This window comes from Chiroxiphia lanceolata, chromosome 3 (assembly GCF_009829145.1).
Source record: "Chiroxiphia lanceolata isolate bChiLan1 chromosome 3, bChiLan1.pri, whole genome shotgun sequence".
NCBI classification, from domain to species: Eukaryota; Metazoa; Chordata; class Aves; order Passeriformes; family Pipridae; genus Chiroxiphia; species Chiroxiphia lanceolata.
In genome coordinates, this window is record NC_045639.1 from 10,900,367 (window position 1) to 10,923,005 (window position 22,639).

General features: G+C 42.0%; 1 protein-coding gene across 2 annotated transcripts in view; it reads right to left on the reverse strand.

The window, feature by feature from the left end:
- The window catches only part of PELI1 (pellino E3 ubiquitin protein ligase 1), a 43,577-nt gene extending 21,141 nt beyond the window's left edge, over window positions 1-22,436 (reverse strand). Inside the window, exon 1 of one of the 2 annotated variants that reach the window (XM_032683362.1) lies at window positions 21,364-21,403. The gene's annotated coding sequence lies outside the window, so the exon portion shown is untranslated. Of the gene's footprint in view, window positions 1-21,363; window positions 21,404-22,117 lie in introns of those variants that run through there. The other variant, XM_032683359.1, reaches the window with a different exon arrangement.
- Between the last annotated feature and the right edge of the window lie 203 nt (window positions 22,437-22,639).

Consider the following 22,639-nt stretch of genomic DNA (forward strand, 5'->3'; position numbering starts at 1 on the left):
ATGACCTAATCCTCTGCACTACTCTGTGGTGGCTTATGGTGAGAAGTAAAAAAATTCTTGAGCAAACAAAGGTCCATTGTTAGAGCTACAGCTTCCAGATAAGAACCCTTTTCTGCATCTCAAGTTTCTGTGCCATGAAGAGTAGATGGTACTTCATGAACTCTTCTACACTGACCACTTCAGGAGGGGGTAGAAGAGGCTAATTAGATGTCCAGGACAGCTGAGTGAAAGACCCAAGTAGAATCTCAAGTTCTTAAGGTACAATAAATGCTCCTTCAAATGGATCTGCCGACTCTAAAATGTCTTTCATCCAGCCATGGTGATCCTTGAGCAACAGTAGAGCAATTTGTCGCTGAGGCAGGCTACTGACACAGAGGCAACAAGTCCTCATGCTGCAGAGAGGCACTTCCCATGACACTAATCACACTTTGCCATCAGACAAACCTAATGAGCATTTCTCATCAAGTTCTGTTCCACCCTTCCATCTTCATGTGCCTGCTCCTCAGGTACACCAGGGAAGCCCTTCTACTCAAGGACAGCCTGTTGCCATCAATCCACATCCCATCCTGCAGACTGCAAAACACAATTGGCCCTGTCTTCAGTCTGATCTCTGCTCACACATGGCTTTCAGCACTGTACCAACTCAGTACTTTCAACTTCCTAGGGGACAGACCCCCATCAGGAAAAGTGCAGGCAAGATTTCTAATCCTTGGACTGAGAACATATTTCATAGTTAACCTTACTAGAAGCTGAAGGAATCTCAGGCAGGAATGAAGGAATACCTTCAGGACAGCAGGACAGCTGACTTTTATGTCCTTATGTGTTTTCAAGAGGCTGAGTCAACTCTTTTCCTCATAAGGGACTTCATGGAATCACAGAGCAATTCAGGAGATCATTTAATCCAACATCCTGCTCAAAGCAGGAATTGGTTTACCAGATATGGAGCTATCATTGCAAGAGACTGGGAGCTTTAAGTATGAAATGGCCTCTCAAGACACACATTCCCTCAGAAAATAGTAAAGGTGTACTGAATGCTGGAGAACAGCAGATGACAAGCAGACTTGCAGACCAGTCTGGGGTTTTGTGTTTGTTTACAGCCTTCCTATGACTGCTGGATCCAATGTTTGCTTAAAATAAAAACAATTCCCAAAAACTACTGCAGAGAGCTTGCTGTAGCCACACCAAAGATTGTTTGGGCTGATTAAACACTTGAAAGGGTGAGATCCACACCGTGTTTTAAAACAGCTTCACAAGAGAAATGTGGCCCAATAAGCAGTTCATTAATAAGCAGTAATAGTTGCCTCAGTAAGGCATTTAGGAATTCAGCTGCTCTCAAGATGGTGTTGTGGTTTAACCCCAGCCAGCCACCAAGTACCATGTGGCTGCTTGCTCACACCTCCCTCTGTCCTGTGGGATGGACAAGAGAATCAGGGAAAAAAGATAAAACCCTCAGGTTGAAGCAAGAACAATTTAGTAATTTAACGAAAGTAAAATAAAACATAATAAGGGAAAGGGAGAGAACATAAAAGGAGAGAGAAATGAAACCCAAGAAAGTGATGCACAACGCACCTGCTCACCACCCACTGACTGATGCCCATCCCATCCCTGAGCAGCTGATCAGCCACTACAAGCCAACTCCCTCCGGTTTATATACTGGGCATGACATCCTATTGTATGGAATATCCCTTTGGCCAGTTCAGGTCAGCTGTCCTGGCCAGGGTCCCTCACAGCTTCTTGTGCACCTGTTCACCGGCAGAGCATGGGACACTGAGAAGTCCTTGATTTAGAGTAAGCACTGCTCAGCAACAACCAAAACATCAGTGTGTTAACATTATTCTCATCCTAAACTCAAAACACAGTGCTGCACCAGCTACTAAGAAAATTAACTCTATCCCAGCTGAAATCAGCATGGATGGTCCTTCACCTGGCTTTCTCAAGTACCTCCTGAAGAATCAGACATACTCAATTCCTAAAAATCGAAGGCTGAAAGAAGGATAGGCAAGGACTCATTTCTGAAGCAAACACATTTGTTTCCCAAAAGGTCGAACTGACACAAGCCATCTGCCAAGTCAGAAACACACAGATATAGTTGCACCAGGCTTCCTTCCAAGACAATAAACTTGAGTTTCCCAGGTACCTGGAAAAAGCTATTGTTAAAGATTTTTTTTTTTAAGTTCTCTACGATCTTTTCTGGTTCAATTAACCTCGGCTATGAACAAGCACTTCCTCAAAGAATCTTTTAGTTGTTGTTCTGCCATCTTTCAACATCACACCTCAGACTCTTTGAGCTTCAGGTATTATGGTTTCCCCTAAATAAAGAAAGGGAGGCCCAATTTGAATTCATTTCCAAGACACAGTTTTCATACTTGCAAAGCCTTTTAAGGTACCAGCAGAACTAGCTGAACCTGCACTACCTGAAATTTTTCATTCCCACAAAGCCAGATCATTTGACCATGGACTTCTTCAGGGAATGTTAAGACAGACAGTTGCTAGAAGTAGAAACACTTTCAGTGATGAAAACATCTTTGCCTCACTTTCAGTGATGACAAACATTTTATACAGACCAGCAAAAAACAGACAACAAAAGTATTCAGCTGTAGAAATTCAGCTCTTACTGGCTGTCTCCCCACGCTCACGTTGTAGGGAAAGATATCTTAGGACGGACAAAGTTTAAAAACTGTACAGTTTCTAATCAACTCCCACATCACACAAAAGGATCTCTTAAAAGAAGGCAAATATATTTTCACTCAAAGACATTGTGATGCACAAAATCAAGTTTATCAGTTTCCCTCTGCTTTATCCTAAATTCCTAACCACACTGTACGTATACTCTTGACACTCACCATTTCAGTTGTAGTCCATCTGCAATTCTGGTAAAAAAAAGTGCTGGATAACCTCCAAATGGCCTCCTCACCTCTGCATGTGAATGTCCCAAGACTGTAGTTCACACCTGAATATTCTGTAAGTCACTGCTAATAAACATACCATCTTACCATATTCCTCCTCCTCACTTCAAACTCTGGACAGTCTTTATATAAGGTACAAAACTTGGCCCTTTTTAAAGGTATCACCTCCAGCATTTACACATAAAAGCATATGACCTACATACCTCTGGAGAGTTGTCAGAGGCCTCCTCTCTGAAAGCCAAGGGTCAGGTTTTTATAGTGGCCTGCAAGGATATATTAGAGTTCTACACAGAAACAGCTGGTTCAGTACCTTCTTTTCCTGTATTTCTGACATTCAAGCACATCTTTTTAGGAATATTTTAAATACTGTTGTATGAGCTCAGGTACAGAACAAATGTTACTTTAGGCAATAACCCAAGAGAGCAAGAATTGATTGCTTTTCACATGCAATAGGTTTCTGGTAGAGGTATACTGAAATATGTCCAGATACATTAAAAGCTGTCTCTTAAGGAGTCAGGTGAACCAACTTCTATGCTAATACAACTTGTATTTATACATGAACACAAAACTAACTTTTTGCATACTTCAGTTTCCAAGTTCATCACCTCCTACAGTCAGCAATGCAAACAGGACAGTCCAAATACCTCCTCATGTTAGACCACCTACCTGTTCCCAGTTACTGCTCAGAGAAAAAAAAATCCCATGCTAGTCAATTATATCTTTTTTTTTTTTCCCCTTTCTAATCCCACGGGCAATGCATGATTTAGCATATCTAGACAGGCATAATACTTTGCTTCCTACACTTCTAATCCAATTTGGATAAGAGGTTTGCTGCTTATAAAAATAAACAGGCAGTTGCATTTTGCCTCTATGCCGGCACTAACACCTAACAACAAAGAAGGTCATTCCCAAAGAGTAGTAAGAATTCAGTGCTAGAGATGCCATCTCTAAATTCTGCTCCTTGGTTGAGAAAGTAATTCAGTTACTTCTTTAACAGGTACAAGAGAGAACTGGCAGGTACTCTTGGTTCTTGTCATATGCAATTTTTGACGTTATTGTACCAAATATATTCTCAGCAAAAAAGGCCAGGACAGAACACCTCAACGTGGAGATGGAGCTGTACTATTTCTATAGGGACCCAAGGGACCTTGGTCTGACCATATGGTCCAGTTTTAATTAAGAGCTAAGGAAATCATTATGTTCAACATTTGACTTACAGCTGGAAGTTTTCAAGGTGTTGCTAAAGTTTTCGATTTGCAGTGTACACAGAAAAAAGTCACCCTCAAATAAGAGAAAGTATATAGTTCTATATGGCAACTTCATGTTTTGTTCTGGGAAAAATAACAAACAAAACCCCAAAAATAACGCACAAACCCCCGTGCTTAAAGCTGGGGTTCAGGTTCTCTGTACATACCAGCTCATATGTAAAAGCTACCTGAAGAAGCATGCAAAACAAATGTAGTGGAAGAGTTAAAGACTGAGCTAGATTTGAATTAGCACAAGCGTGAAAGAAAACCTACATTTCTTTCTCATTTCAGGCATTTCTCTGACATGCAGAAGTCTCTTAACACTTGCAAACTCACTTCTAGAAATGACCTTGGCTTTGCACTTTGTACCTGTGTGCACTGAGAGGCAGGCTTTAAGCAGCAAAGAATCACTTGCTTTCTCTCAAAGAAAAATTTTTCCATTCAGGAAACAGGAAACACCAATGGGTAAATATCCCAAAAAGAGCATATAGCCACAAAAAATGGCACTTTTGACAGCACCATGACCAAGCCATTTTTGAACAGTACCAGACAATCCAGAACACAGCAGTACTTTATAGAGATTGAAAATAAATTTCACATGATTTACAGCATCACTTATTTATTAACCAAATTGACTGGTTAATATAGTACAGATTTCTTCCTTTCTCAACCCTGAGAAAGAGATTGAGAGAAGCCTCCACCTTAACCAACGGTGTGCACTGCATACACCTACCTAGGCTACATTTGGGTACCTTCAAATGCACCTTCTGTGTACCATGGAAATCTTAAGTCCTGTTTTTCTAGTAGAGCAAAGTTAACAGCAATAATCTGTTCTGGAGGAGCTGTTTCACTTGCCCCTTTTCAGTCAGCCATTCAGAGCAGACTCCAAGAAATTCATTCCAAGAAATCTGGCTCTTCAGAAGTAATCCTTGCAAGTTTTCAGGGGTAGGTCGGCCCTCTCTGGACTGACATTGTTTATGAACGTTGCTTCAAATTACAAACAGCTGCTCACACTGAGCACAGCAGAGCTGCTCACACGCACAGAGAAGTCCTGCTCATGTTCTATTTGTCACTGGTTACTCTCCTGCTTAGGGATGTCTCCTGCCATCCCTTTGCAGAGCACAATGCTCAGGGATTATGAACTGTCATGGGCAACGCTGGCACACGTGAAGAAGTCACTACCCAGACCTGGCAGAGACGTCTGACACACTTCTGGACCAATGCAAATTCAAAGTTTAAAAAAAAAAAATCAAGCCAAACAAGTGCCAGGCGAGTGGGACAAAGGCTACAAGTCTGCCAGGCTGATCAGCAGAGCTGCCTTTAGCAGTAGATACACTCTATTCCTCAAAGCAACTTAGCAGCAGAACTTTTATTCAGAATTTCAAAAACAAACTTCCAGGCACGCTCAGTTTCACTTCAGCAACATCAACCCCAGCTGTAGAACATATATTCTCTAAACATAAAGGAAAGAAAACCCATCTCTCTGGGTTAGCAGCCACTGTTGCACTTAAGCTTTTTAAAACACTGAAGTCATTCTGTACTTCACTGATGGAAGCGTGTGGATTACCTGTCCCCAAAATAAACTTTGAACTACACAAATAAATACAGCATTGTTACAAGCTCAGCCTCCCTCTACTCTCTATTTTATAATAGGAATTCCTTGTATGCAAACATGACTGCTAGGACAAAAAGATGCAAGGTCAGCTACACCAAACAACTCTGAAATATTATCAACACTATACAATGTTACAAAACCAGCATGAGGAGGGTATCGGCTCCAATAATTTTACTAGTTTCTGAGGTGAAGTATTTTTCTTTTACTAATCACTTCCAAGCTGAGTCTTTTTTTCCTTGTTAGAAAGGATGTACTTCATTTTAATTGCAGAAAAACTAAAAAAACCACCAACAACAAAAATAGGCAAGCACAAAAACCCTATTTTCTTAAAAAAAAAAAGTCTTCACTTTAAAAGCAATCTGTGGCCTAAGCTCTTTATTTTGAAAGTACGGTTTAAGTAACATGGTGGGAAAGAACTTGTGTCAGTAACTTTAGATACACAGCTATTTAATTTTCATTATATTTAAAATCTAACAAAGTTATAGTAGCTATCTCATATTATTAGAAATAAGATACACTTTTTTTTCATTACTGAAAAGAGTGATGCAAATATCACAGCCCAAAATGTGGACATGTAACTGTTGACACAAAGCTCCAGTCCCAAAACTCACCTAACGAGAAGCGTGAGTTGGATCTCAGTGTCTGTGGAGCAAAGCACCACCTCTGGGAACCAGCACATATTCCCAGTTTTGTGACAGAGAAGCTATTTTACTGCTTCTGGTATTAAAACCTACAACTAAGCATCCTCATATTTGCTGTACTGGGATTTGGGAAAGTCCAGCTGCAGGAGTAACCGTATGTTTTGCTTGTTCTAGGCCCCTCTTTTTAAGAACAGAACTTAGCCTAAAATGAAGGGGTGCAAGTTTAGGAATTACTGGGTTTCTTTGTATATCTAGTCCTGTCTTTTCAGGTCATCCTCCCTTATTCAGCAATATGAAAAGGTTAATACATCTTCACAGGTTACTAATTTATTTTTTTTATTAACACATTTAAGTAAATGCCTCTGTTTCCCCAAAATGCAGCTTGGTGCTTATTCCTTAACTTCTGATATGGAAGTCTACCTAAAAACTGTATAAGTAAAAGAAAGGCTGCAAGCCTAACCCCCAAAGCAACACCACTAAGGCTGTACACACTGAAGCAGCGAGACTTATCTTTACCAGCAAAAAAAAGGTCCAGAATATAAAAGTTAAGCAAAGATAACAGAAGATCTAACACAAAGGGGCATTGAAATATTACAATCGAAACTCCCAGTGAAGTGGCAGCCAACTGAAATCAAAGATCATAAGAAAAGCTTTCTTGTTAATCGAAAGCAACATGAAATCTCTTTTGGACCACAAATGCCCAGAGTAACCCACACTAGCTCCAGCGCAAAGAAAACTGAACCCTTTGACAGAACTTCAGCCTTCCAGACAACTGCTTGCAAACTCAACATGTTACAAAGATGGTTTTTACTGTGGCACAAATGAAGACTCTCTAATTAAATTTTAAAAAAGTAAAAATATACTTGCAGCCTATAAGTTTAGCCCAGATTGGAATTCTGCAACAAGATCCTCTCCCTTAAGTGTCTTTTTTAAAGCGTGCCAAAACCATTAGTTAAAAGGATAATCTAAATAAAGCCATTGTTAAAAAAATAAAACTACATCATAACATGGCTGGAACAGCTAAGGAACTGGTCAGGGAGGAAGGATTATTTCCTGGCACAGTAATGAAGCAACAGACTGAGTTCTCCCTCTCTCTTTTTATTATTATATTAAGCCTTCCCAATGCTTCGCAAAAATAAAACTGAGGTTTGCAGCTCATCTGATCAATTGCACTGAGCAGGAGGACTTTGTTTCTGTGCAAAAAAGTAAAGGAATGCTTAGCAAGGAAAAGAAAATGAAGTCCAAACTCTGTTTTTCTTCATCTACCAGGTCAGTTCACCAAACCTGATACTTGAGCCCAATTATGCAGGTGCAAGTAAGGATTCAACTGCTCTGAAGGCAACTGAATTCAGCAGCGTAAGCGAGATCACTATCAGCCTAACTAAGCAAGACTGTACTAGAGCAGATCTTGGCTGGACACGCAATTTAATTCACCACTCTGATTTTGGATAAGCCCCAGACCTTCAGAATAATTACACTGCCATCAGAGACAATGCTCAATGTCAGTTATAGTATTTAAGTTGTGTACTGTTTGTCTGAAGAGATGAAGCACTTATATGCCAGGCACCTTTTCCAGCTTCTCAAGCCATTATACTCAATTGTGTTTCACAACTCTTCCTATGAGTTTTTTGCAAGTATTTTTGGCCTATATACAAGTACTTGTACATGGCAAGTCCTCTCTGACCCACCACGTTTCGTTAGAAAGAAATGTCTTCCTACCTTATCTTCCAAGGAGACTCTCAAGTTGATAAAACAAAGCTCTAACAGCTACATTACTAACAAAGCTCCAGACCATCGTGCACTATCTAGTGAGTTTCCCCTTGAAATACACTGGCAGAGTTCAGGAATTTTGCAGTATGAATTCACTTGTGATAGAAACCTGACAGAAAAATTGAGAAGCACAGTGGAATAATACAGAGCTGATCAGAAACTAAAATAAGTATGCAGCATGAATTCAAGTCAGCAAACTCACATGAAATAAATAATGAAGTGGTGTTTCCCATACCTAAACCATTTCAGGCTGTTAACCACCAATACTGACTGCTCATAACCAGTTTCAGGATTCTGGCAGCTGAAACACAAATAGCAGCCATTGAAGTACTGATACCTTTGATCATGAAAAACATTATTACGATTAGCATCTCCTGCCTATTTGCTCCAATCCCCTGAGATGTAAAATGAAACTATAAACATTTTCAAAGTTACATGCCAGAAGTCCTCTCACTGTTAATCACACCCTTTGTACTTGAGGTTGTACTCTCAATTTCAGTAGCATTAGCTCCATTTGAAAACTGGTCTAAGCAAGGAAAGGTTGGTGTTCTCACAACACCACATTCATTACTGCTTTCGTTCAAGCAACAGTGAGAGGAGGAAGCAGCTGCTGTCCTCAAACCAGAGGGCCAAGGAAAAAGAACAACACATAGATACATTCACAGACAAATCTATGGAAAGCAACGCAAGAATTTTAAGCCTACCACATCAGAAGGATATATAGTCAGTCTAATAAAAAAAAACCTTAAAGCACAGCTCCCTGAACCTCCTAGAGAACTCCCACACTTCATTTGTTTCTCTTGAGTTAGTGAGAAAACTCAGCTCGTGGAAAAACTCTGGTCAGCAGGTCTGGAGCAAAGACAGGCCCAGGGCTGCACAGCTCAGGGGAGGGGTTGCTACGTGTGTGCAAAGGCCAGGGAGACGAGATGGAGAAGGCATCGCTCTCAGCAGGCAGTAAACAGTGCATCAGCTTAGAGCCTCTGGAAACAACCTTGGGTAGAAATCCAGTATTAGGGCATGCGAAGGTAAATTTGGTACAGCTTAGGAGGCATCTCACTAATATAATAATCTCCAATTTTATAAAAGCTGGGAGTGGTTGCTGTAGAGAGATCCTGTCCAACGAACCACTTAAAGCATTCTCTCTCTCCACTTTCTTTTTTAAAAAAATAGCGATTAGAGAACAAATACCGTTACGGGTGGTTGCAGCAAGACAATACTAATAGTTTGCACTGTTCTACACTTGTACTTCTAGCAACTAATCTCAATCAAAATCTTTGAGAGGTAAACAAAAGCTCCATTTTAAAGGAACTCTAGAAGTAGTTACTGAATTCTCTAGACGAAAAAAAATCGAAAAGAAGTCGATGTGCAGGAGGAGAAGTTTGTTCTCGTAGAACAACTGCGTAGATGCAAACTCACCGTGTCCAAGAACCTCGAGATTGTAACCGCACTTCCACTTGGATTTACGATACATAATCAAAAGCCACACTCGCAGAGGGGAAATGACCTGTTGATGATGGTGGCTGTCAACAATGAGCTCAGATCAGTTTAGCTGCTAGTGGAGACAGGGCAACGGTTTTCAACACTGCGAGAGAAAGTCAGAGTGAGACCATATGGTTAAGCCCCATCCACATCAGCACCATCAACAACTGAGAACTGTCAGCTGGGACAGGCAGAGGTGGGAAGTCTACCTGTCACAGCCTCTGTAAAGAATGGTGTCCTAGAGGTTTATCAATGTTGGCTCAGTGTCTGCTGGAATAAATGCATGTTGAAAAAAGCACCAATAAAGTGTCTTTGAACACAGCATATTCCCTTCTCTCCAGTCAGTATTCCCAGTGCAAACTAAAATGTTCAGTTGGTCAAAGTTAGTCAGGGAATTCAGTTACCCACTGGCTGGTTTCAGTGAGCTCAAGATTTACTGAAATTTAAGAACATGTTCTGGAATTATACTGGATAAGTCAAAGTTTTACATTTCAGAAATGCCAGTTGCAGGTAAGCTTTAGACAAGCACTGTCAGCAGACACCCTGGCTGTGTGTTATCCAAAACCATGCAAAATAAAGGGATGAAAGGGCTGGCTTTAACTTCAAACTACTTAGAGTAGGGGGAGCTGGATCAGATGAACTCCAGAGCTCCCTTCCAAAATAAATTCTCCTCTTCTTTGACAAACCTGGCCATTTGCACAGAGGCATGAGCTCTGCATGCAAAGACAAGTCCTGAATCACAGAGCTATTATTTATCACCCATTCTCACGACTGCCTGAACTTAGTTGTTAACAAAGAGCAGGAGCACGTTCTGCAGTTAAACAATTTTTAAGGTGGCATAAAACACCACTGCCTGCAAAGGCAGCAGGAACTGCCTGCTCCTTGCAGTTGGACAACAGGAGGTTTGTGCACAACCATGATTCACAGATGTGTGCCCCCGTCTGCTTCTCAACTGGATTTACTGGCGCCGAGAGCACCTGAACAAAGGATAGGAACAGAGAGCTGGGACCAGCTGTCATATGACTTTCTTTTCATTTCCAGAAAAATAGTAAAATTATGTATTTTTAAAGGCATAGCCTAATCAATAGCAAGATCACAAGAAATAAGAGTTTGTTCCTGAGGAGTACTTAAAAGCTGTGTTTCATCTTGAAAAACAATGGAACTTAACTATTTCCATTCTTAACTCCAGAGCTAATTTTGTTTTCTTTATACTCACTCTTCTATTCAATTTACTTTGTTCCTCTAGGTAACAGAAGCTACATTTATCAGCAAAAGACTGCTTAGTACAGGAATAATCTAATTAGCATGCATTCTGAGTTAATACTAAGCTTATATGAGGGATGTTTTAAAATTAAGTTTGAAAACAAGCAGAGCAACAGGAATAAATGAAAAAATTAAAATTCTTAGTTACAAAACCACACTTGGAACAACCTATAGTTCTGTCTTCATCAGGCTTAGTCATTTCCCGTACATTTCTTCATAGGGCAATGTTTTTGTTACACATTTTGCTATGTTTAGCGGTCTAGGACTTAGGACAACTCCAGAGAAAAGAGGAAGACAAGCACCATTAGTCTACTCAGTTCTGCAGCATTATGTACCACCAGTTCTTCTTATGAGGAACAATATCATGATAAAAATGACCAAAATACTTTCAGGAGGCTAAAAGATGAGGCACAGCCTGTCTGTAAACGTGAGTCACCTGTATAACCAGTTGCTACAATAAAACCTGGGGTACACAAACATTTACACACAGTATGGTCTGGTTGCCAAAATTCTTCCACCAAAAATTCTCCTGAATTGGTCATTTGGTTGCATGCTGGGAAAGCATCTTCTAACACTGCCTGGGCAAAGGTAACCTGCAGAAATTGGACAGGCCCCAACAGAGACTCCAATACAAGGAGTGGAATGAGAAGACAGGTGTAGGACAGAAAACACAGACTCTGAAGACTGTGAGATAATACCTAAAGATTGGCAATGCTTAAGTAATACTTCCAAAGACTAATCATCTCTGAGATGGAGTCTGAAACATAAACTATGTCTGAGGACTAGACAGCTGAAGTTAGACTTAAAACCCATGCTCAGTACTTCAGCATAAGAGTGAGGTCTAACAAAAACCACCGAGTGTCATGGTTAAGCTTACAAAGCAAACTAACTAGGAATTCCCACATACTTTATTACAATGACTACTATTAATAGGGAGTGTAGAACTCACTGGGATTTTAAGTCGCTCTGTATCACGAGACACCTCACTTCGATGGAGGTCTTTGAAGCCCTGAGCAACCCTACCTTCTGCCAGAGTTGTTAGAGTAAAGCTGCAAAGCAAAAACCAAAACACACTGTCATTTAATAAAAGGAAGCTCAGCAGAAGGAGTAAAAGAGGCGGAGGGGGAAAACCCAGGCTCCATCGAATGCCATGCTGCTCCACACCAACACAGTGGAAGGGAATCCTGTTCCACTCTGAGGGCTATGAGCCACCTGGCCAGAAGCCATGCTTATGCACAGCTACTTGGCCCTGAGGGTTGAAAATAAAAGATGAACAGCCAAAATATGAGGCCAGCAGACACAGCTGTCAGGCAGGGATCAGCAGACCTGAGGACTGTAGCATTAGGAACGCTCCAGCCCATGCTGGTTGGCTGTTTTGAACTATACCCTATTCTTTCTCTCAGTTATTTCCTTCCTCTCTTTGTCTACCTACCATAACTCCTATTTGTGCTCTGCTTCTCTCCCCCTACCTCTTCCCTTTTTTGTCTCTTCAGAGTCCAAGGTCTTTCAGTCAGGCTTCTGTTCATACAACTGACAAGAGCTGAAAAAATGGAAGTTCACAATTTTTGGTACGTGGAGCTTCCTGTCAGAGGAATTTTTATAAAATTCAAGTTTCTTGAAAGACAACTGATTGACTGTTTATAACACTATTCTCAGTCACAGCATACCAGTCAGTATTAAAGACAAGAGTTCACAAATAATGCAGTCTGCTGATTTAGCTTCTATAAATGGAGGGTTTGGCCACTGCAGAGATGTCTGATCTACAGCTCTCACTCACATAAACAGTCCTTGACCACACAAATAAAGACTGTCATGATCCTTGCCCAAACTCCTGCAGGGAAAAAAATTAACATGATAGCAGATTGGATGGAACAGCTCTAAGAAAAATCAATAACAGTAGCTGTAAAATCTAAAATTAAAGTAAGTCTGTTTTTGATGCTTTCAGTACACACAGTACATTAAATTTGGCAAAAGCCCAATGGAACATGAAGTACGTGTGGACAATGTCTGCCAAGAGCTAGAAATATAGCACTTAAGTCTTTAAAGAACAAACAGAGAACCTCAGTTGATTTCTACTTTATGCATCTGAAAAAAAATTAAATCAAGGTGATCTTTCTGAGGGAACATTTGTATTAAATCTCATGGGTGCGCTTTGTGCAATGCTGAATGGAACACATGCAGATTGGCAGATAATCAGTATTTATCATTTTATAATCCGTTCCACTTGTGGCAAAGGTTACAAACAGATGTTATACCTCCCCATACTCCAAACCACTGTGCTTTCCTCCTTAGCATCAGGCTTGTGTCTGACACAAGCTCTGTACCTGGCCCTCGGTCAGGATGACACTTCCAAACATCAACACAGTGAAAGCAGAAGGAATGGGAAGTGTGAACTCAGGGAACTCACGCTGCACAATCAGTTTTTTCACCCACCTTCAGGTTTGTTGGTACTTCATTAGTTTACATGCCTCAGAGCAGAGCAAGATTTGATTAGTAACTGAAGACTAATTTGCATTTCTGTAGCAGCCCCCAAACATTAACAAATTAAGCATCAACACACCTGTGAGTTGCCTACCTTTATTAAAATAAGGACAAAAAAAAAGAGACAAGGCTAACAGCCATCTGGGGCTTTGGAGACATCATCCATCATCCCAGCACACAGGTTCCTCTCCCTGTCACCTCCCATACACAGAGTTCCTTCCTTGTTTGACAGGAGAGTTGAGCACAATTCCAGCTTTGTTATGTTTCAGCCTGAACCCTGCCTTGGGAAACTGGACAGCAAGAGGAGGAAACATGCAATGCTACACTTGACACCAGCCCAAAGCCAGGTAAGAAACTTCTCATGTCATCTCACTCTACATGTAAGCCAAGCACTATCTGGATCTTTAAAGCTGCTATTTGTTGATGACTGAGGTTTTGAAATATTAGAAACACCCAGATTATTCTGCCTGTTACTCCTCCTCATTAACAGCTATAAAATAGTAGCAGCATGCCTACAACACTTGGTGCTGTGGATTCTAAGAGACTGAAAGGCACCAGACAAGTGATTATTGGCATAATAAATAAGCTCTTCACTTCTTCCTGTGACAAGTCTCTTTGCTTTAGGGGTTAACATCTTGTATGGATGAGGCTCCTACTACCTCTGCTCCTCTCTAGATACTTGCAACTTGAATGAGCCCCTCCCCAAAGTTGCAGAGTAAGGGAAAGATGGCAGGAAAAATGCTTGTAACACCCTCCCTCTCGGGTAGAAGTTTCTCTTGCTATCTATGCATATCTCAGAACAGTGAAATATGCATGTTTATTTCAGTGAGGAAAAAAACTTAATAGTGTCTATACTGGCACAGAAATTCAAAAGCAGTTGCTATATCTGAGTCACAAGTGGCTTATAAGCCCACACTTTCTACTACAGCATCCTGACCCTTCTCAGCCAGCAGTGAGAGGTACGAGAACCTACTCTATGTTCACATCTGCTGCTCAGAAACCCTCAGACAAAGCTAATACACCAGCCACAGCACTGGCTGTAAAATTACACACATGCAAGAAAAGAAATGTATAAAAATAAAAGCTACTTGTGCATTTATATGCCTGCATGATCGAGTTGACTTCCTCAATTTTGGCAGGTGGCCGATGGCCTCGACACAGTAATACATCACATCTTTTAGAAAAAACAAGAAAAAAACCCCACCAAGCTGTTACCTCACCATGGTTCACTCCAGCCTTCTGGAACCATCTCGAGTAGTTTACAGAAACCTCACCCAACAGGCTTGTGCTGCACCAAAAGGGAAAAACTCTACTGGAATGATATTTCACAGACACCATGTACAGGACCAAATAAATACTAAGACAACTGATTCGGGCTATCAGCAGCATAGTAATTACCTTATTACAAAAACAACAACAACAAAAACCAAAACCAACCAAACAAAAAAAACCCCACAACTCCCCAAAAACCCAAAGATCCAGTATGATGGATCCACCTTCTGCAGGAATCAAGAGACAATGACTTGGCTGTGAAAGTCATCTAAGCACAAAGGGGTGACCAACTGTCTTCAGACTAATATGCTTTACAATATAATTTGTCTAAAGCTTTGTCTGCTAATCTCAGGGTATGAAGTGCATAGTCATAAATATATATGGTGTGTACATGCATATATAGATATAAACATATTAAGAGGCACAAGGACAGCAGATCAGAGCAGGAAGCAGCCCTTACCTGAAGTGTCAGCACTACCATCACAAATTTGCCTCAACATTATCACATGAGAAAAAGAACAAGCGAAACACTGTCTACTTCTGGGCCTCCTGGGTCTCTGCACTACCTATCTGAAAAACTGAAAAAATGTTAAATCTTTTCCCTGTTAAAAAGCAGTTTTTACTGATTGTCCCCAGAAGTTTCAGGCAATTTGAGCTGGATCTCTCCCAGCTCTTTATTGAAAGTACATAAAACAAATATCCCCACAACTAGCAGGTGTTGAAGTTAAGTTTTACCACAATGACTCATTTTACAGTTTGACTATTATCTTCTCCCCTATAACTATTCAACTGGACAGCCAATGTGCTCATGCCACTTCTGGGCATCACAGTTTTTCTGTGGAGTTCTAAAGGCAGCATTCCTAAATCTGAAACCTAATTACCATGCAAGTTTGATCATGAAAATGGATATAGCAGTATGGATTGCACAGTCCATAACTCTGGCTTCTCAAACATTAATAGTTAACAACTGTGGTTTCCTACACAGGAGGAACTCTCCCAATTTCTATCAGCAGATTCTGTAGCATGTTACATTTTCTTTCCTAATTTCAGAAAAGAGCACTTGCCCAGCAGAAAGGACTCGGATTCAAATCCAAAATGCAGCAGATACTCTACCTCCAACATTAGTAAGGCTGAAGCCACTTTACTCTTTTTCACTGCAGAACAGAAGTTCAAAGTCCTCTTCTGCCAACCTTAAAATACAGCAACTCAAATATCTACATGCATTTATTTTCTTCCATGTTGAACATTCCTCAGAGTATTTAAAGTGGCTCAGGAAAAAAGTAAACTAAGCCAAACAAAGAAAAAATATTAGTGGGAAACAGCAGAATTGACATATTTTTAGAATTAGCAGTTTATCCCAAGAGGTGCATTAAAGGAGGAAAATGAGCAACAAGTTCTTTAAAAGTAAGCAAATTACTTGTAGTAAGCCTCCATGTATGATGCATTTTGGATTTTTACCCCTAACCTCATACCAAACAAATTGTTCAGCTATATGATCTGACAAAAGAATCATTACTGATTTTCCAAGTTGAAACTTGTGTTAAGCCACGATTAAGGTAATATTTATTCTTGTAAAAATATTGTAGTGAACTACAGCTGCTTCAGATAAGTGGAAAGAATATCAAGGTAGCATGAGACAAAAATCTCAGTACACATATTAACACTTAAAGAGAAGAGGAGCCTTGAGATTTCTTAGCAGAAATTCTCCAGGGACCACTTTTATCATTTAACACAAATAATCTGTCTTAGGACAAAGAAAACACAGATGAAGTACTCAAGCTTGTACGGTTTTAAAATCAAGTCTTTACTCTTTAATACTGTTAGACTATGAAAGGCAGAATGACCTGAGAGCAGGGACAGGGGGCACTTTGGGGCAGCTCTGTAACCATAGGAGAGGTATGATCTTAACACAAGAAAAGGAACTACAAACACATGGAACTCTAACCCTAATTTTGCTGCTAGTTTAATGTTAACTTACACTGTCCCAGCGGACTCAATGTTTGAGGGGGCCATACGTGCAGCTTCCATAGGCACACTAGTTCCCATTCCTTATGGGAAGCAGTTCCACCTGGGTGCCTTGTGTGCTGTCCCAGACATCGCTGATAAATCCCTGGGCAAAGATGACCAGCTGGACAGAAATATCTCAAGCCACATCTAACCCAAAAATGCCAGTTTGACTGCCCTGACCCAAAGAACAATTAAGCCATTAGTGTTGTTGACACAGAACAAGGGGTTACCATCCTAGAGGACAAGCTGGCAGGGACAAACTAACCCAACAGCTGCAACTTTCCAGTTGCTCACTATTCCATTCAGACAATTAAGCAGAAACACTGAGGAGACAAAAAGGACAGTGTGAGGTGCACAAATCACATCCCTTAAGTTTGTTCTTACTATGCCTTCAGAAACTCTTGCAGGCCTTGAACTTGACCAGTGCCAAATCTTAACGCTCTTCTTAACAGAAAACAAACCAGTGCCCTCAAATTCAATCTCTGTTTCCCACCTTGTCCATAAATTAAAGAAAATCGGTATCCCAGGTCAGAAAAGAATATTTTTAAGCATTTGTAAAGAAGCCCAAAGGGTTGTGTAGCTGCAGAAGTATTGCAAACTTGAAATACAAACAGCTAAGTACATCCAGGCAGATGAATCAATTGGCAATGGAAGGGAAAAAAACATTGATGGCAGTCTACTTAAAGACAATTTTGCCTAAGCAGGGTTTTCTGTTTTATTATTTTTCTGGGTTTTGGTTGTTTTGGGTTTTTCTTGATTTTTTTCCAATCTTCCTTTCAAGTCCCAGCTCCAAGAAACTATCCCCCAAATAATCCTACTTGACTTTCTTCAAACCTACAAAGTATTTTTTAATATATCCCATTCACTCTAAACCTCAGCCAATCCACAAAACACCACTACCTAGCAGCTATTCATATTATCAACTATCCTAATAATAATAAGTATTCTAGAGATCACTTCTGGTTTGAGTCTTCTTCAGCCTTTCAATACCTTCCTGCTGTTCACACCTATAAACCTACCCTAACGTAGCCAGACCAGCACCTCTCCAGCACAAATATCTCTGTACTATTAAAAAAAACTTCTCACAAGGAAGGCTTTTCTCCCTTCTAAAAACATATTTATGCAATTAACTGCTACAAACAGGGCTGGCACAGGAAAATATCTCGTTGACATAGCTGTATAGCCAACATCCAGGGAAATCAAGAGCATTTTGAGCCAGCATGACACAAATCCCAAGTCTTCTACAACACACATTACTGGTGAACAAGGAAAGTGAGTGTGAATTTAACAGATCCTCTTCGCAACAGAAATATAATTACTGGACCAGAGTAAGAGGTTTTGACTGCTCCTAATCTAAAACCTGCAACAGACCTGTAATTAGAAGAGTAAAATTATAGGACACTCCCAATTGTGAAACCGCAGCAAGGTTTAGTCCACTCTGCTCTCGAGTACGAGATTCAAGCCCAAAAATTCAGCATTTACATAAGTACCACGAGTGGCAGTCAAGTCACTATGATTAAATTCAGCAGCATGGATTAAAAACAAGGTCAGCAGATTAACTTTTATTACCTGTTCATGAACTGAACCATGCTCCTGCATGGCAGGCTCCAGGGAATACCGTCAATCCTTAACTAAACACTTCCACCCAGGCACTGCGTTCAGTCTGAATCAAACAAGCTGCTGACTAGTTCACGCTTGAGCCCACGTCCCACAGTGCCACCTCACAGCATTCCCACCTCACATGCCAGCCAGGAGGATGCTGCTGTAGCAGGACTGGTATTGATGATTACCTACCTTCAGCACAGGGTGCTAGCAGGGGACAAAAGACTTTTCCTGTAAAGCCTGTAGTTTCCAGCCAACTATTTCACATCCATTCGTTACTACAGGGTTATTCCAGAAAGGTCATTTTGAGCAGTTAGGAACATTTGCTGCTCCAAATCATGTCACACTGGTCAGCAAAACAGTCCATGGCACAGGGCTTACCCAGGTAGCCCATAAGCTGTACACTCACTCGTGCAAAGCACTGAAGAACCTCTTCCTACTTGAAGTAAGAGCTTCTTTTCAAATCAATATAAATACAGGATACTTGTAAAAGAACATACTCTCAGTGCAAGGCTGTAATTTTTCTGCAAATCAAGTTATTGTCAAGAGTTTTTACTGCTGTACAAGGGTAGAGTTTGCTTTTTTTTTTTTTAATTTAAGGAGGACTTCTAGCACGGCAAAGACCTGCCATCCTTTTTAACTTGAAAGGCAGGCTTTTCAACACATCAATTCAAACATCTTAAGCAAGAAACACAATCACTTGTAACTATTAATTGCTACATCCACTGCAAAACATCAAGGCCACTAAGAATGTGCCATGATGCTACCCTGTTGTCACAGCCCACCCCCAACCACTCACTGGAGAGGAAAATCCACCCCATGAGCTGATCACAGCCTCCTAGGAGACACAGAGCCACTTCAGCTTTACCCCACTGACACGATTTCTCACAATTAAACTGCTGGTTTACCTTCTTCCCCACGAATCTTTTCATCCAGGTAGACTAACTGGGCCTGATTAGGGATGCAATGTTGCTTTCAGTAGAACTGGGGAACTACAGGAGGAGTATGACATTTAGTGGGGCATCTTGCTAACCAGTAGATTGAAAAGACACAGAAACTAGATCAGATGGCAACATGCTTACTTTTTTCCACTGAAACTCTCTCAGCAGTGTTCAGCGACGCTCGACCTACTTCCTATAGCATCTCTTTGCTGTCACTTCCTTTGACAGATTGTCAGCACGCTTGTGAATCTGGAGATTAAGGAATGAATGCCTTGGAAGCAAAAGAGCTGGACTTTTTCTTCTTGATGTTCAGTCAAAACTTTTACAATCTAACCAGCAAGGGCGCACAGCGACCAGCAAGGGAGCAACAAGTATCTCCAATTACTGGCATCCAGCAGGAATTGCTAATCAGCTGTGTAATTTCACTCACAAGTATGCACTTAAAAGGTGACTGATTTCTCATGAAACACCCTCATTCTTCTTTTTTTAGCTCAGGGCATGGATTAGCATCTACAAACAGCTTTGGGTTTTCTGCTTTCCCATGTTCCAGAGTTCCTGTCTGAAAAGGCATTTTATATCAAAATATACTTGTAATTAGTTCCTTCCAAATGAATAAGAGTTTTAAATACCACTGGCTCCAAGCAGATGATCCTCTATTTCACATCTACAAACACAGACGTTAGCTATAAATCCTGAAGTGAAAGGATCCTGTTTTCCATGCTTAGTTTCTTAATGGAAACCAGCGTTGCTACCAAAATACAAAACTGCCGTAGCAGATATTAGTATATTAAGTTCTGCTCTAACTGAAATACTAGTAGTTACTCAAAACTTTAATTTCCAAGATGAGCACTAGCGCGGTGACCTGCTGGGTTGAGAAATACGGTTCAGTGTTCGGTAAGAACGGAAACATTCCTGAGGCGCACACACTTCGCAGGACTTTACTCAGGACAACAGTAGGTGCTCCTACATGTTTAATTCATTTGAAACAGGAGATGTTGAAGCTTAAGGTACCCAGTAGCTGCCTATTGCATTCCCAAAGCTTCCTGCCAGGCCATTCACACGACTTCAAAGAGACACTTATCTTACACGGCACTAAAAGGGTCTGATTTTCCAACTACTAGTGCTCAATTTTCCAAAAAACAGCCTTTTTCTTGGGAGCAAGGACCGTGGGGGATAGGAGAAGGGGGAATACCTCGGACAGACGTCTGAACTTTGGCTCCACATTACTCACTCCAAAATTGTCGGCCTAAAACATTACAAAGCCACACGAACCACACACAACGACACACACACAGAAACGAAAATCCGGGCAGCCTGTTCACATTCACCAACCTACAGGCGCCTTTCGGAACAAAAAGCAACCGATGATGTATCATCAACAGGTCATCTGGCTGTTTCTTTGTGGGAAACAAAAAAAATACGAAAAGCCGCCGAACAGAAACCGGAAACGGCCTTTTTTTTTTTTTTTTTTTTTTCCCCCGGGTCTCCCCCCGCCCCCCACACGCGTTCAAAATGGAAAAAATAAACCCATCGCCCTTCGGATGCAGAAACGCCAGCACTGGCTCGCTGAAAGGCTTTGTGATTTTCCTTGCCAAGCAGTGTTTTGTCAAGGCAGAGGAGTCTCAGCATATTAAAAAAAAAAAAAAAAATTTAGGAAAAAAAAAAAAAAGGGTGGCCTTTAAGGCCAGAAACACGAGTGTTACAGCTACACTGCATTTTGCTTCCATGTATTACAGAAGCTGCATTTTTGCAGAGGTGAAGTAGCTGCAATTTTTGAGGAGGTAGCTAAAACAAAAACAAAGGGGGGGGGAGAAAAATGCTTCCGGTATAAAAACGTTTAAGTGCTTTATAATATACCCTTTAAGAGGAAAAAATTATTCAGCTGAAAACACAACTGCTCCTCCTCTCCCCTGCCTTCAGAAAATCTTCTCCGTGGCTGTTACAGGCGGAAATGTCCCCCTCCTATTAGATCTTCCTGAAAACGCATTATTTAACTAGGGGAAAACAAGAGTGAAAAGAAAAACCGGACACAAGTTGCGCTGGATGGCAGGCTGCTCACAAAAGAGCCGAGGCTGGGGAGACGGGAGAGAAACCCTGTGATTCCCCCAAGAAGCTTAAAATGAAAAGCACACAACTTACCTACCGACTATCTGGATTCTTCCAGAGTGAAACATCATCATCATATCTGGAAGAGCTAGGGATATTAAAAAAAAAAAAAAAAAAAAGAAAAAAAAAAAAAGGAGCAAGCTTTCCCACCAAGATCTTGCCAAACAAAATCCCCCTTTGTTTTGTTGTCACCCGCCTGCGTGCTGCTCCCATTCCGCGCTCCGGCACGGGGGGCTGTGATCGATGGACTTCGGGGAGGGAGGACGGGGGGACTTGTTCCTAGCCGAAAAAATATATATAACACCACCGCCGCCAAAAAAACCCACACACCCTGAATTCAACAGAACCCCAGTGTCCGAGTACCGAGCGACTTTTTTTTTTTCCTTTTTTTTTTTTTTTTAAGTGATGCTTTTTCCGAGGGCAGACGGCTCCGGCAGCCGCTCCATGACAAAGAGCTGCTCCAGCATATCCAGCCCCAGAGCGGGGCCAAGTCCGGGTGGGAAGGAAATAAGATTGAGGGGAAAAAAAAAAAAAAGACGAAGAAAAAAAAAAAAGACAAAAAAACTTCCCAAAGCTCGGGGAAAAAAAAATAAAAACAGAGAATTATTTTAGAAACAGCCTCAACGAGGGGAGCCCTGCGAGACGCAGCACAAAGCGCGCAGGGCGGCGGGGAGGGGAGGAAGGAGCCTGGGGAAGGAAGAGGGGGGCAGGCCCCGGGCAGGCCCCCCACCTTCTCACGACAGCGCCGCGCGGATGGGGCCTCTGTCGCGACAGGCGCGATACTCACCCCAGGGAGGAAGGCAGCGGGCAGCAGAGGCACCCCACGCCGGCAGGCCGGGATCGGGGGGGAAGGGGAAGGCGCAGCCTCAGCCTCCTCGCGGCCGCACGGAGGGCGATAGTTCCGACTGGGCGACAGGCGGAGGAGCCTCGCAGCGCTCAGTCCCCGCCACGGAGGGCTCCGGCGGTGCGAGCCACGGGCCGGGAAACTGCAGCAGCGGCGGCGGTGCTGGTGGTGGTATCTGCCGGGAAGCGGCGAGAGAGAAGCACCCGATGTACGCCGGCTCCGCCGCCCTCACGCCGACTGCCGCTGCCACCGCCGCCTCCCGCCCCGCCGGCCTCGCCTCACCGCCCGCCCGCCCGCCGGCGGGGCGGCACCCGCCCGAGAACCGCCCCCGGCCCGCGCCATGACGGGACTTGTAGTGCCCCCGCCGTGAGCAGAGCCCTGCGTGTGCCCACAGATACACATCCCTGTGTGTGCGTCCTCACACCCCCACACACCCGTGTGTGTGTGTCCCCACAGATCCAGTCT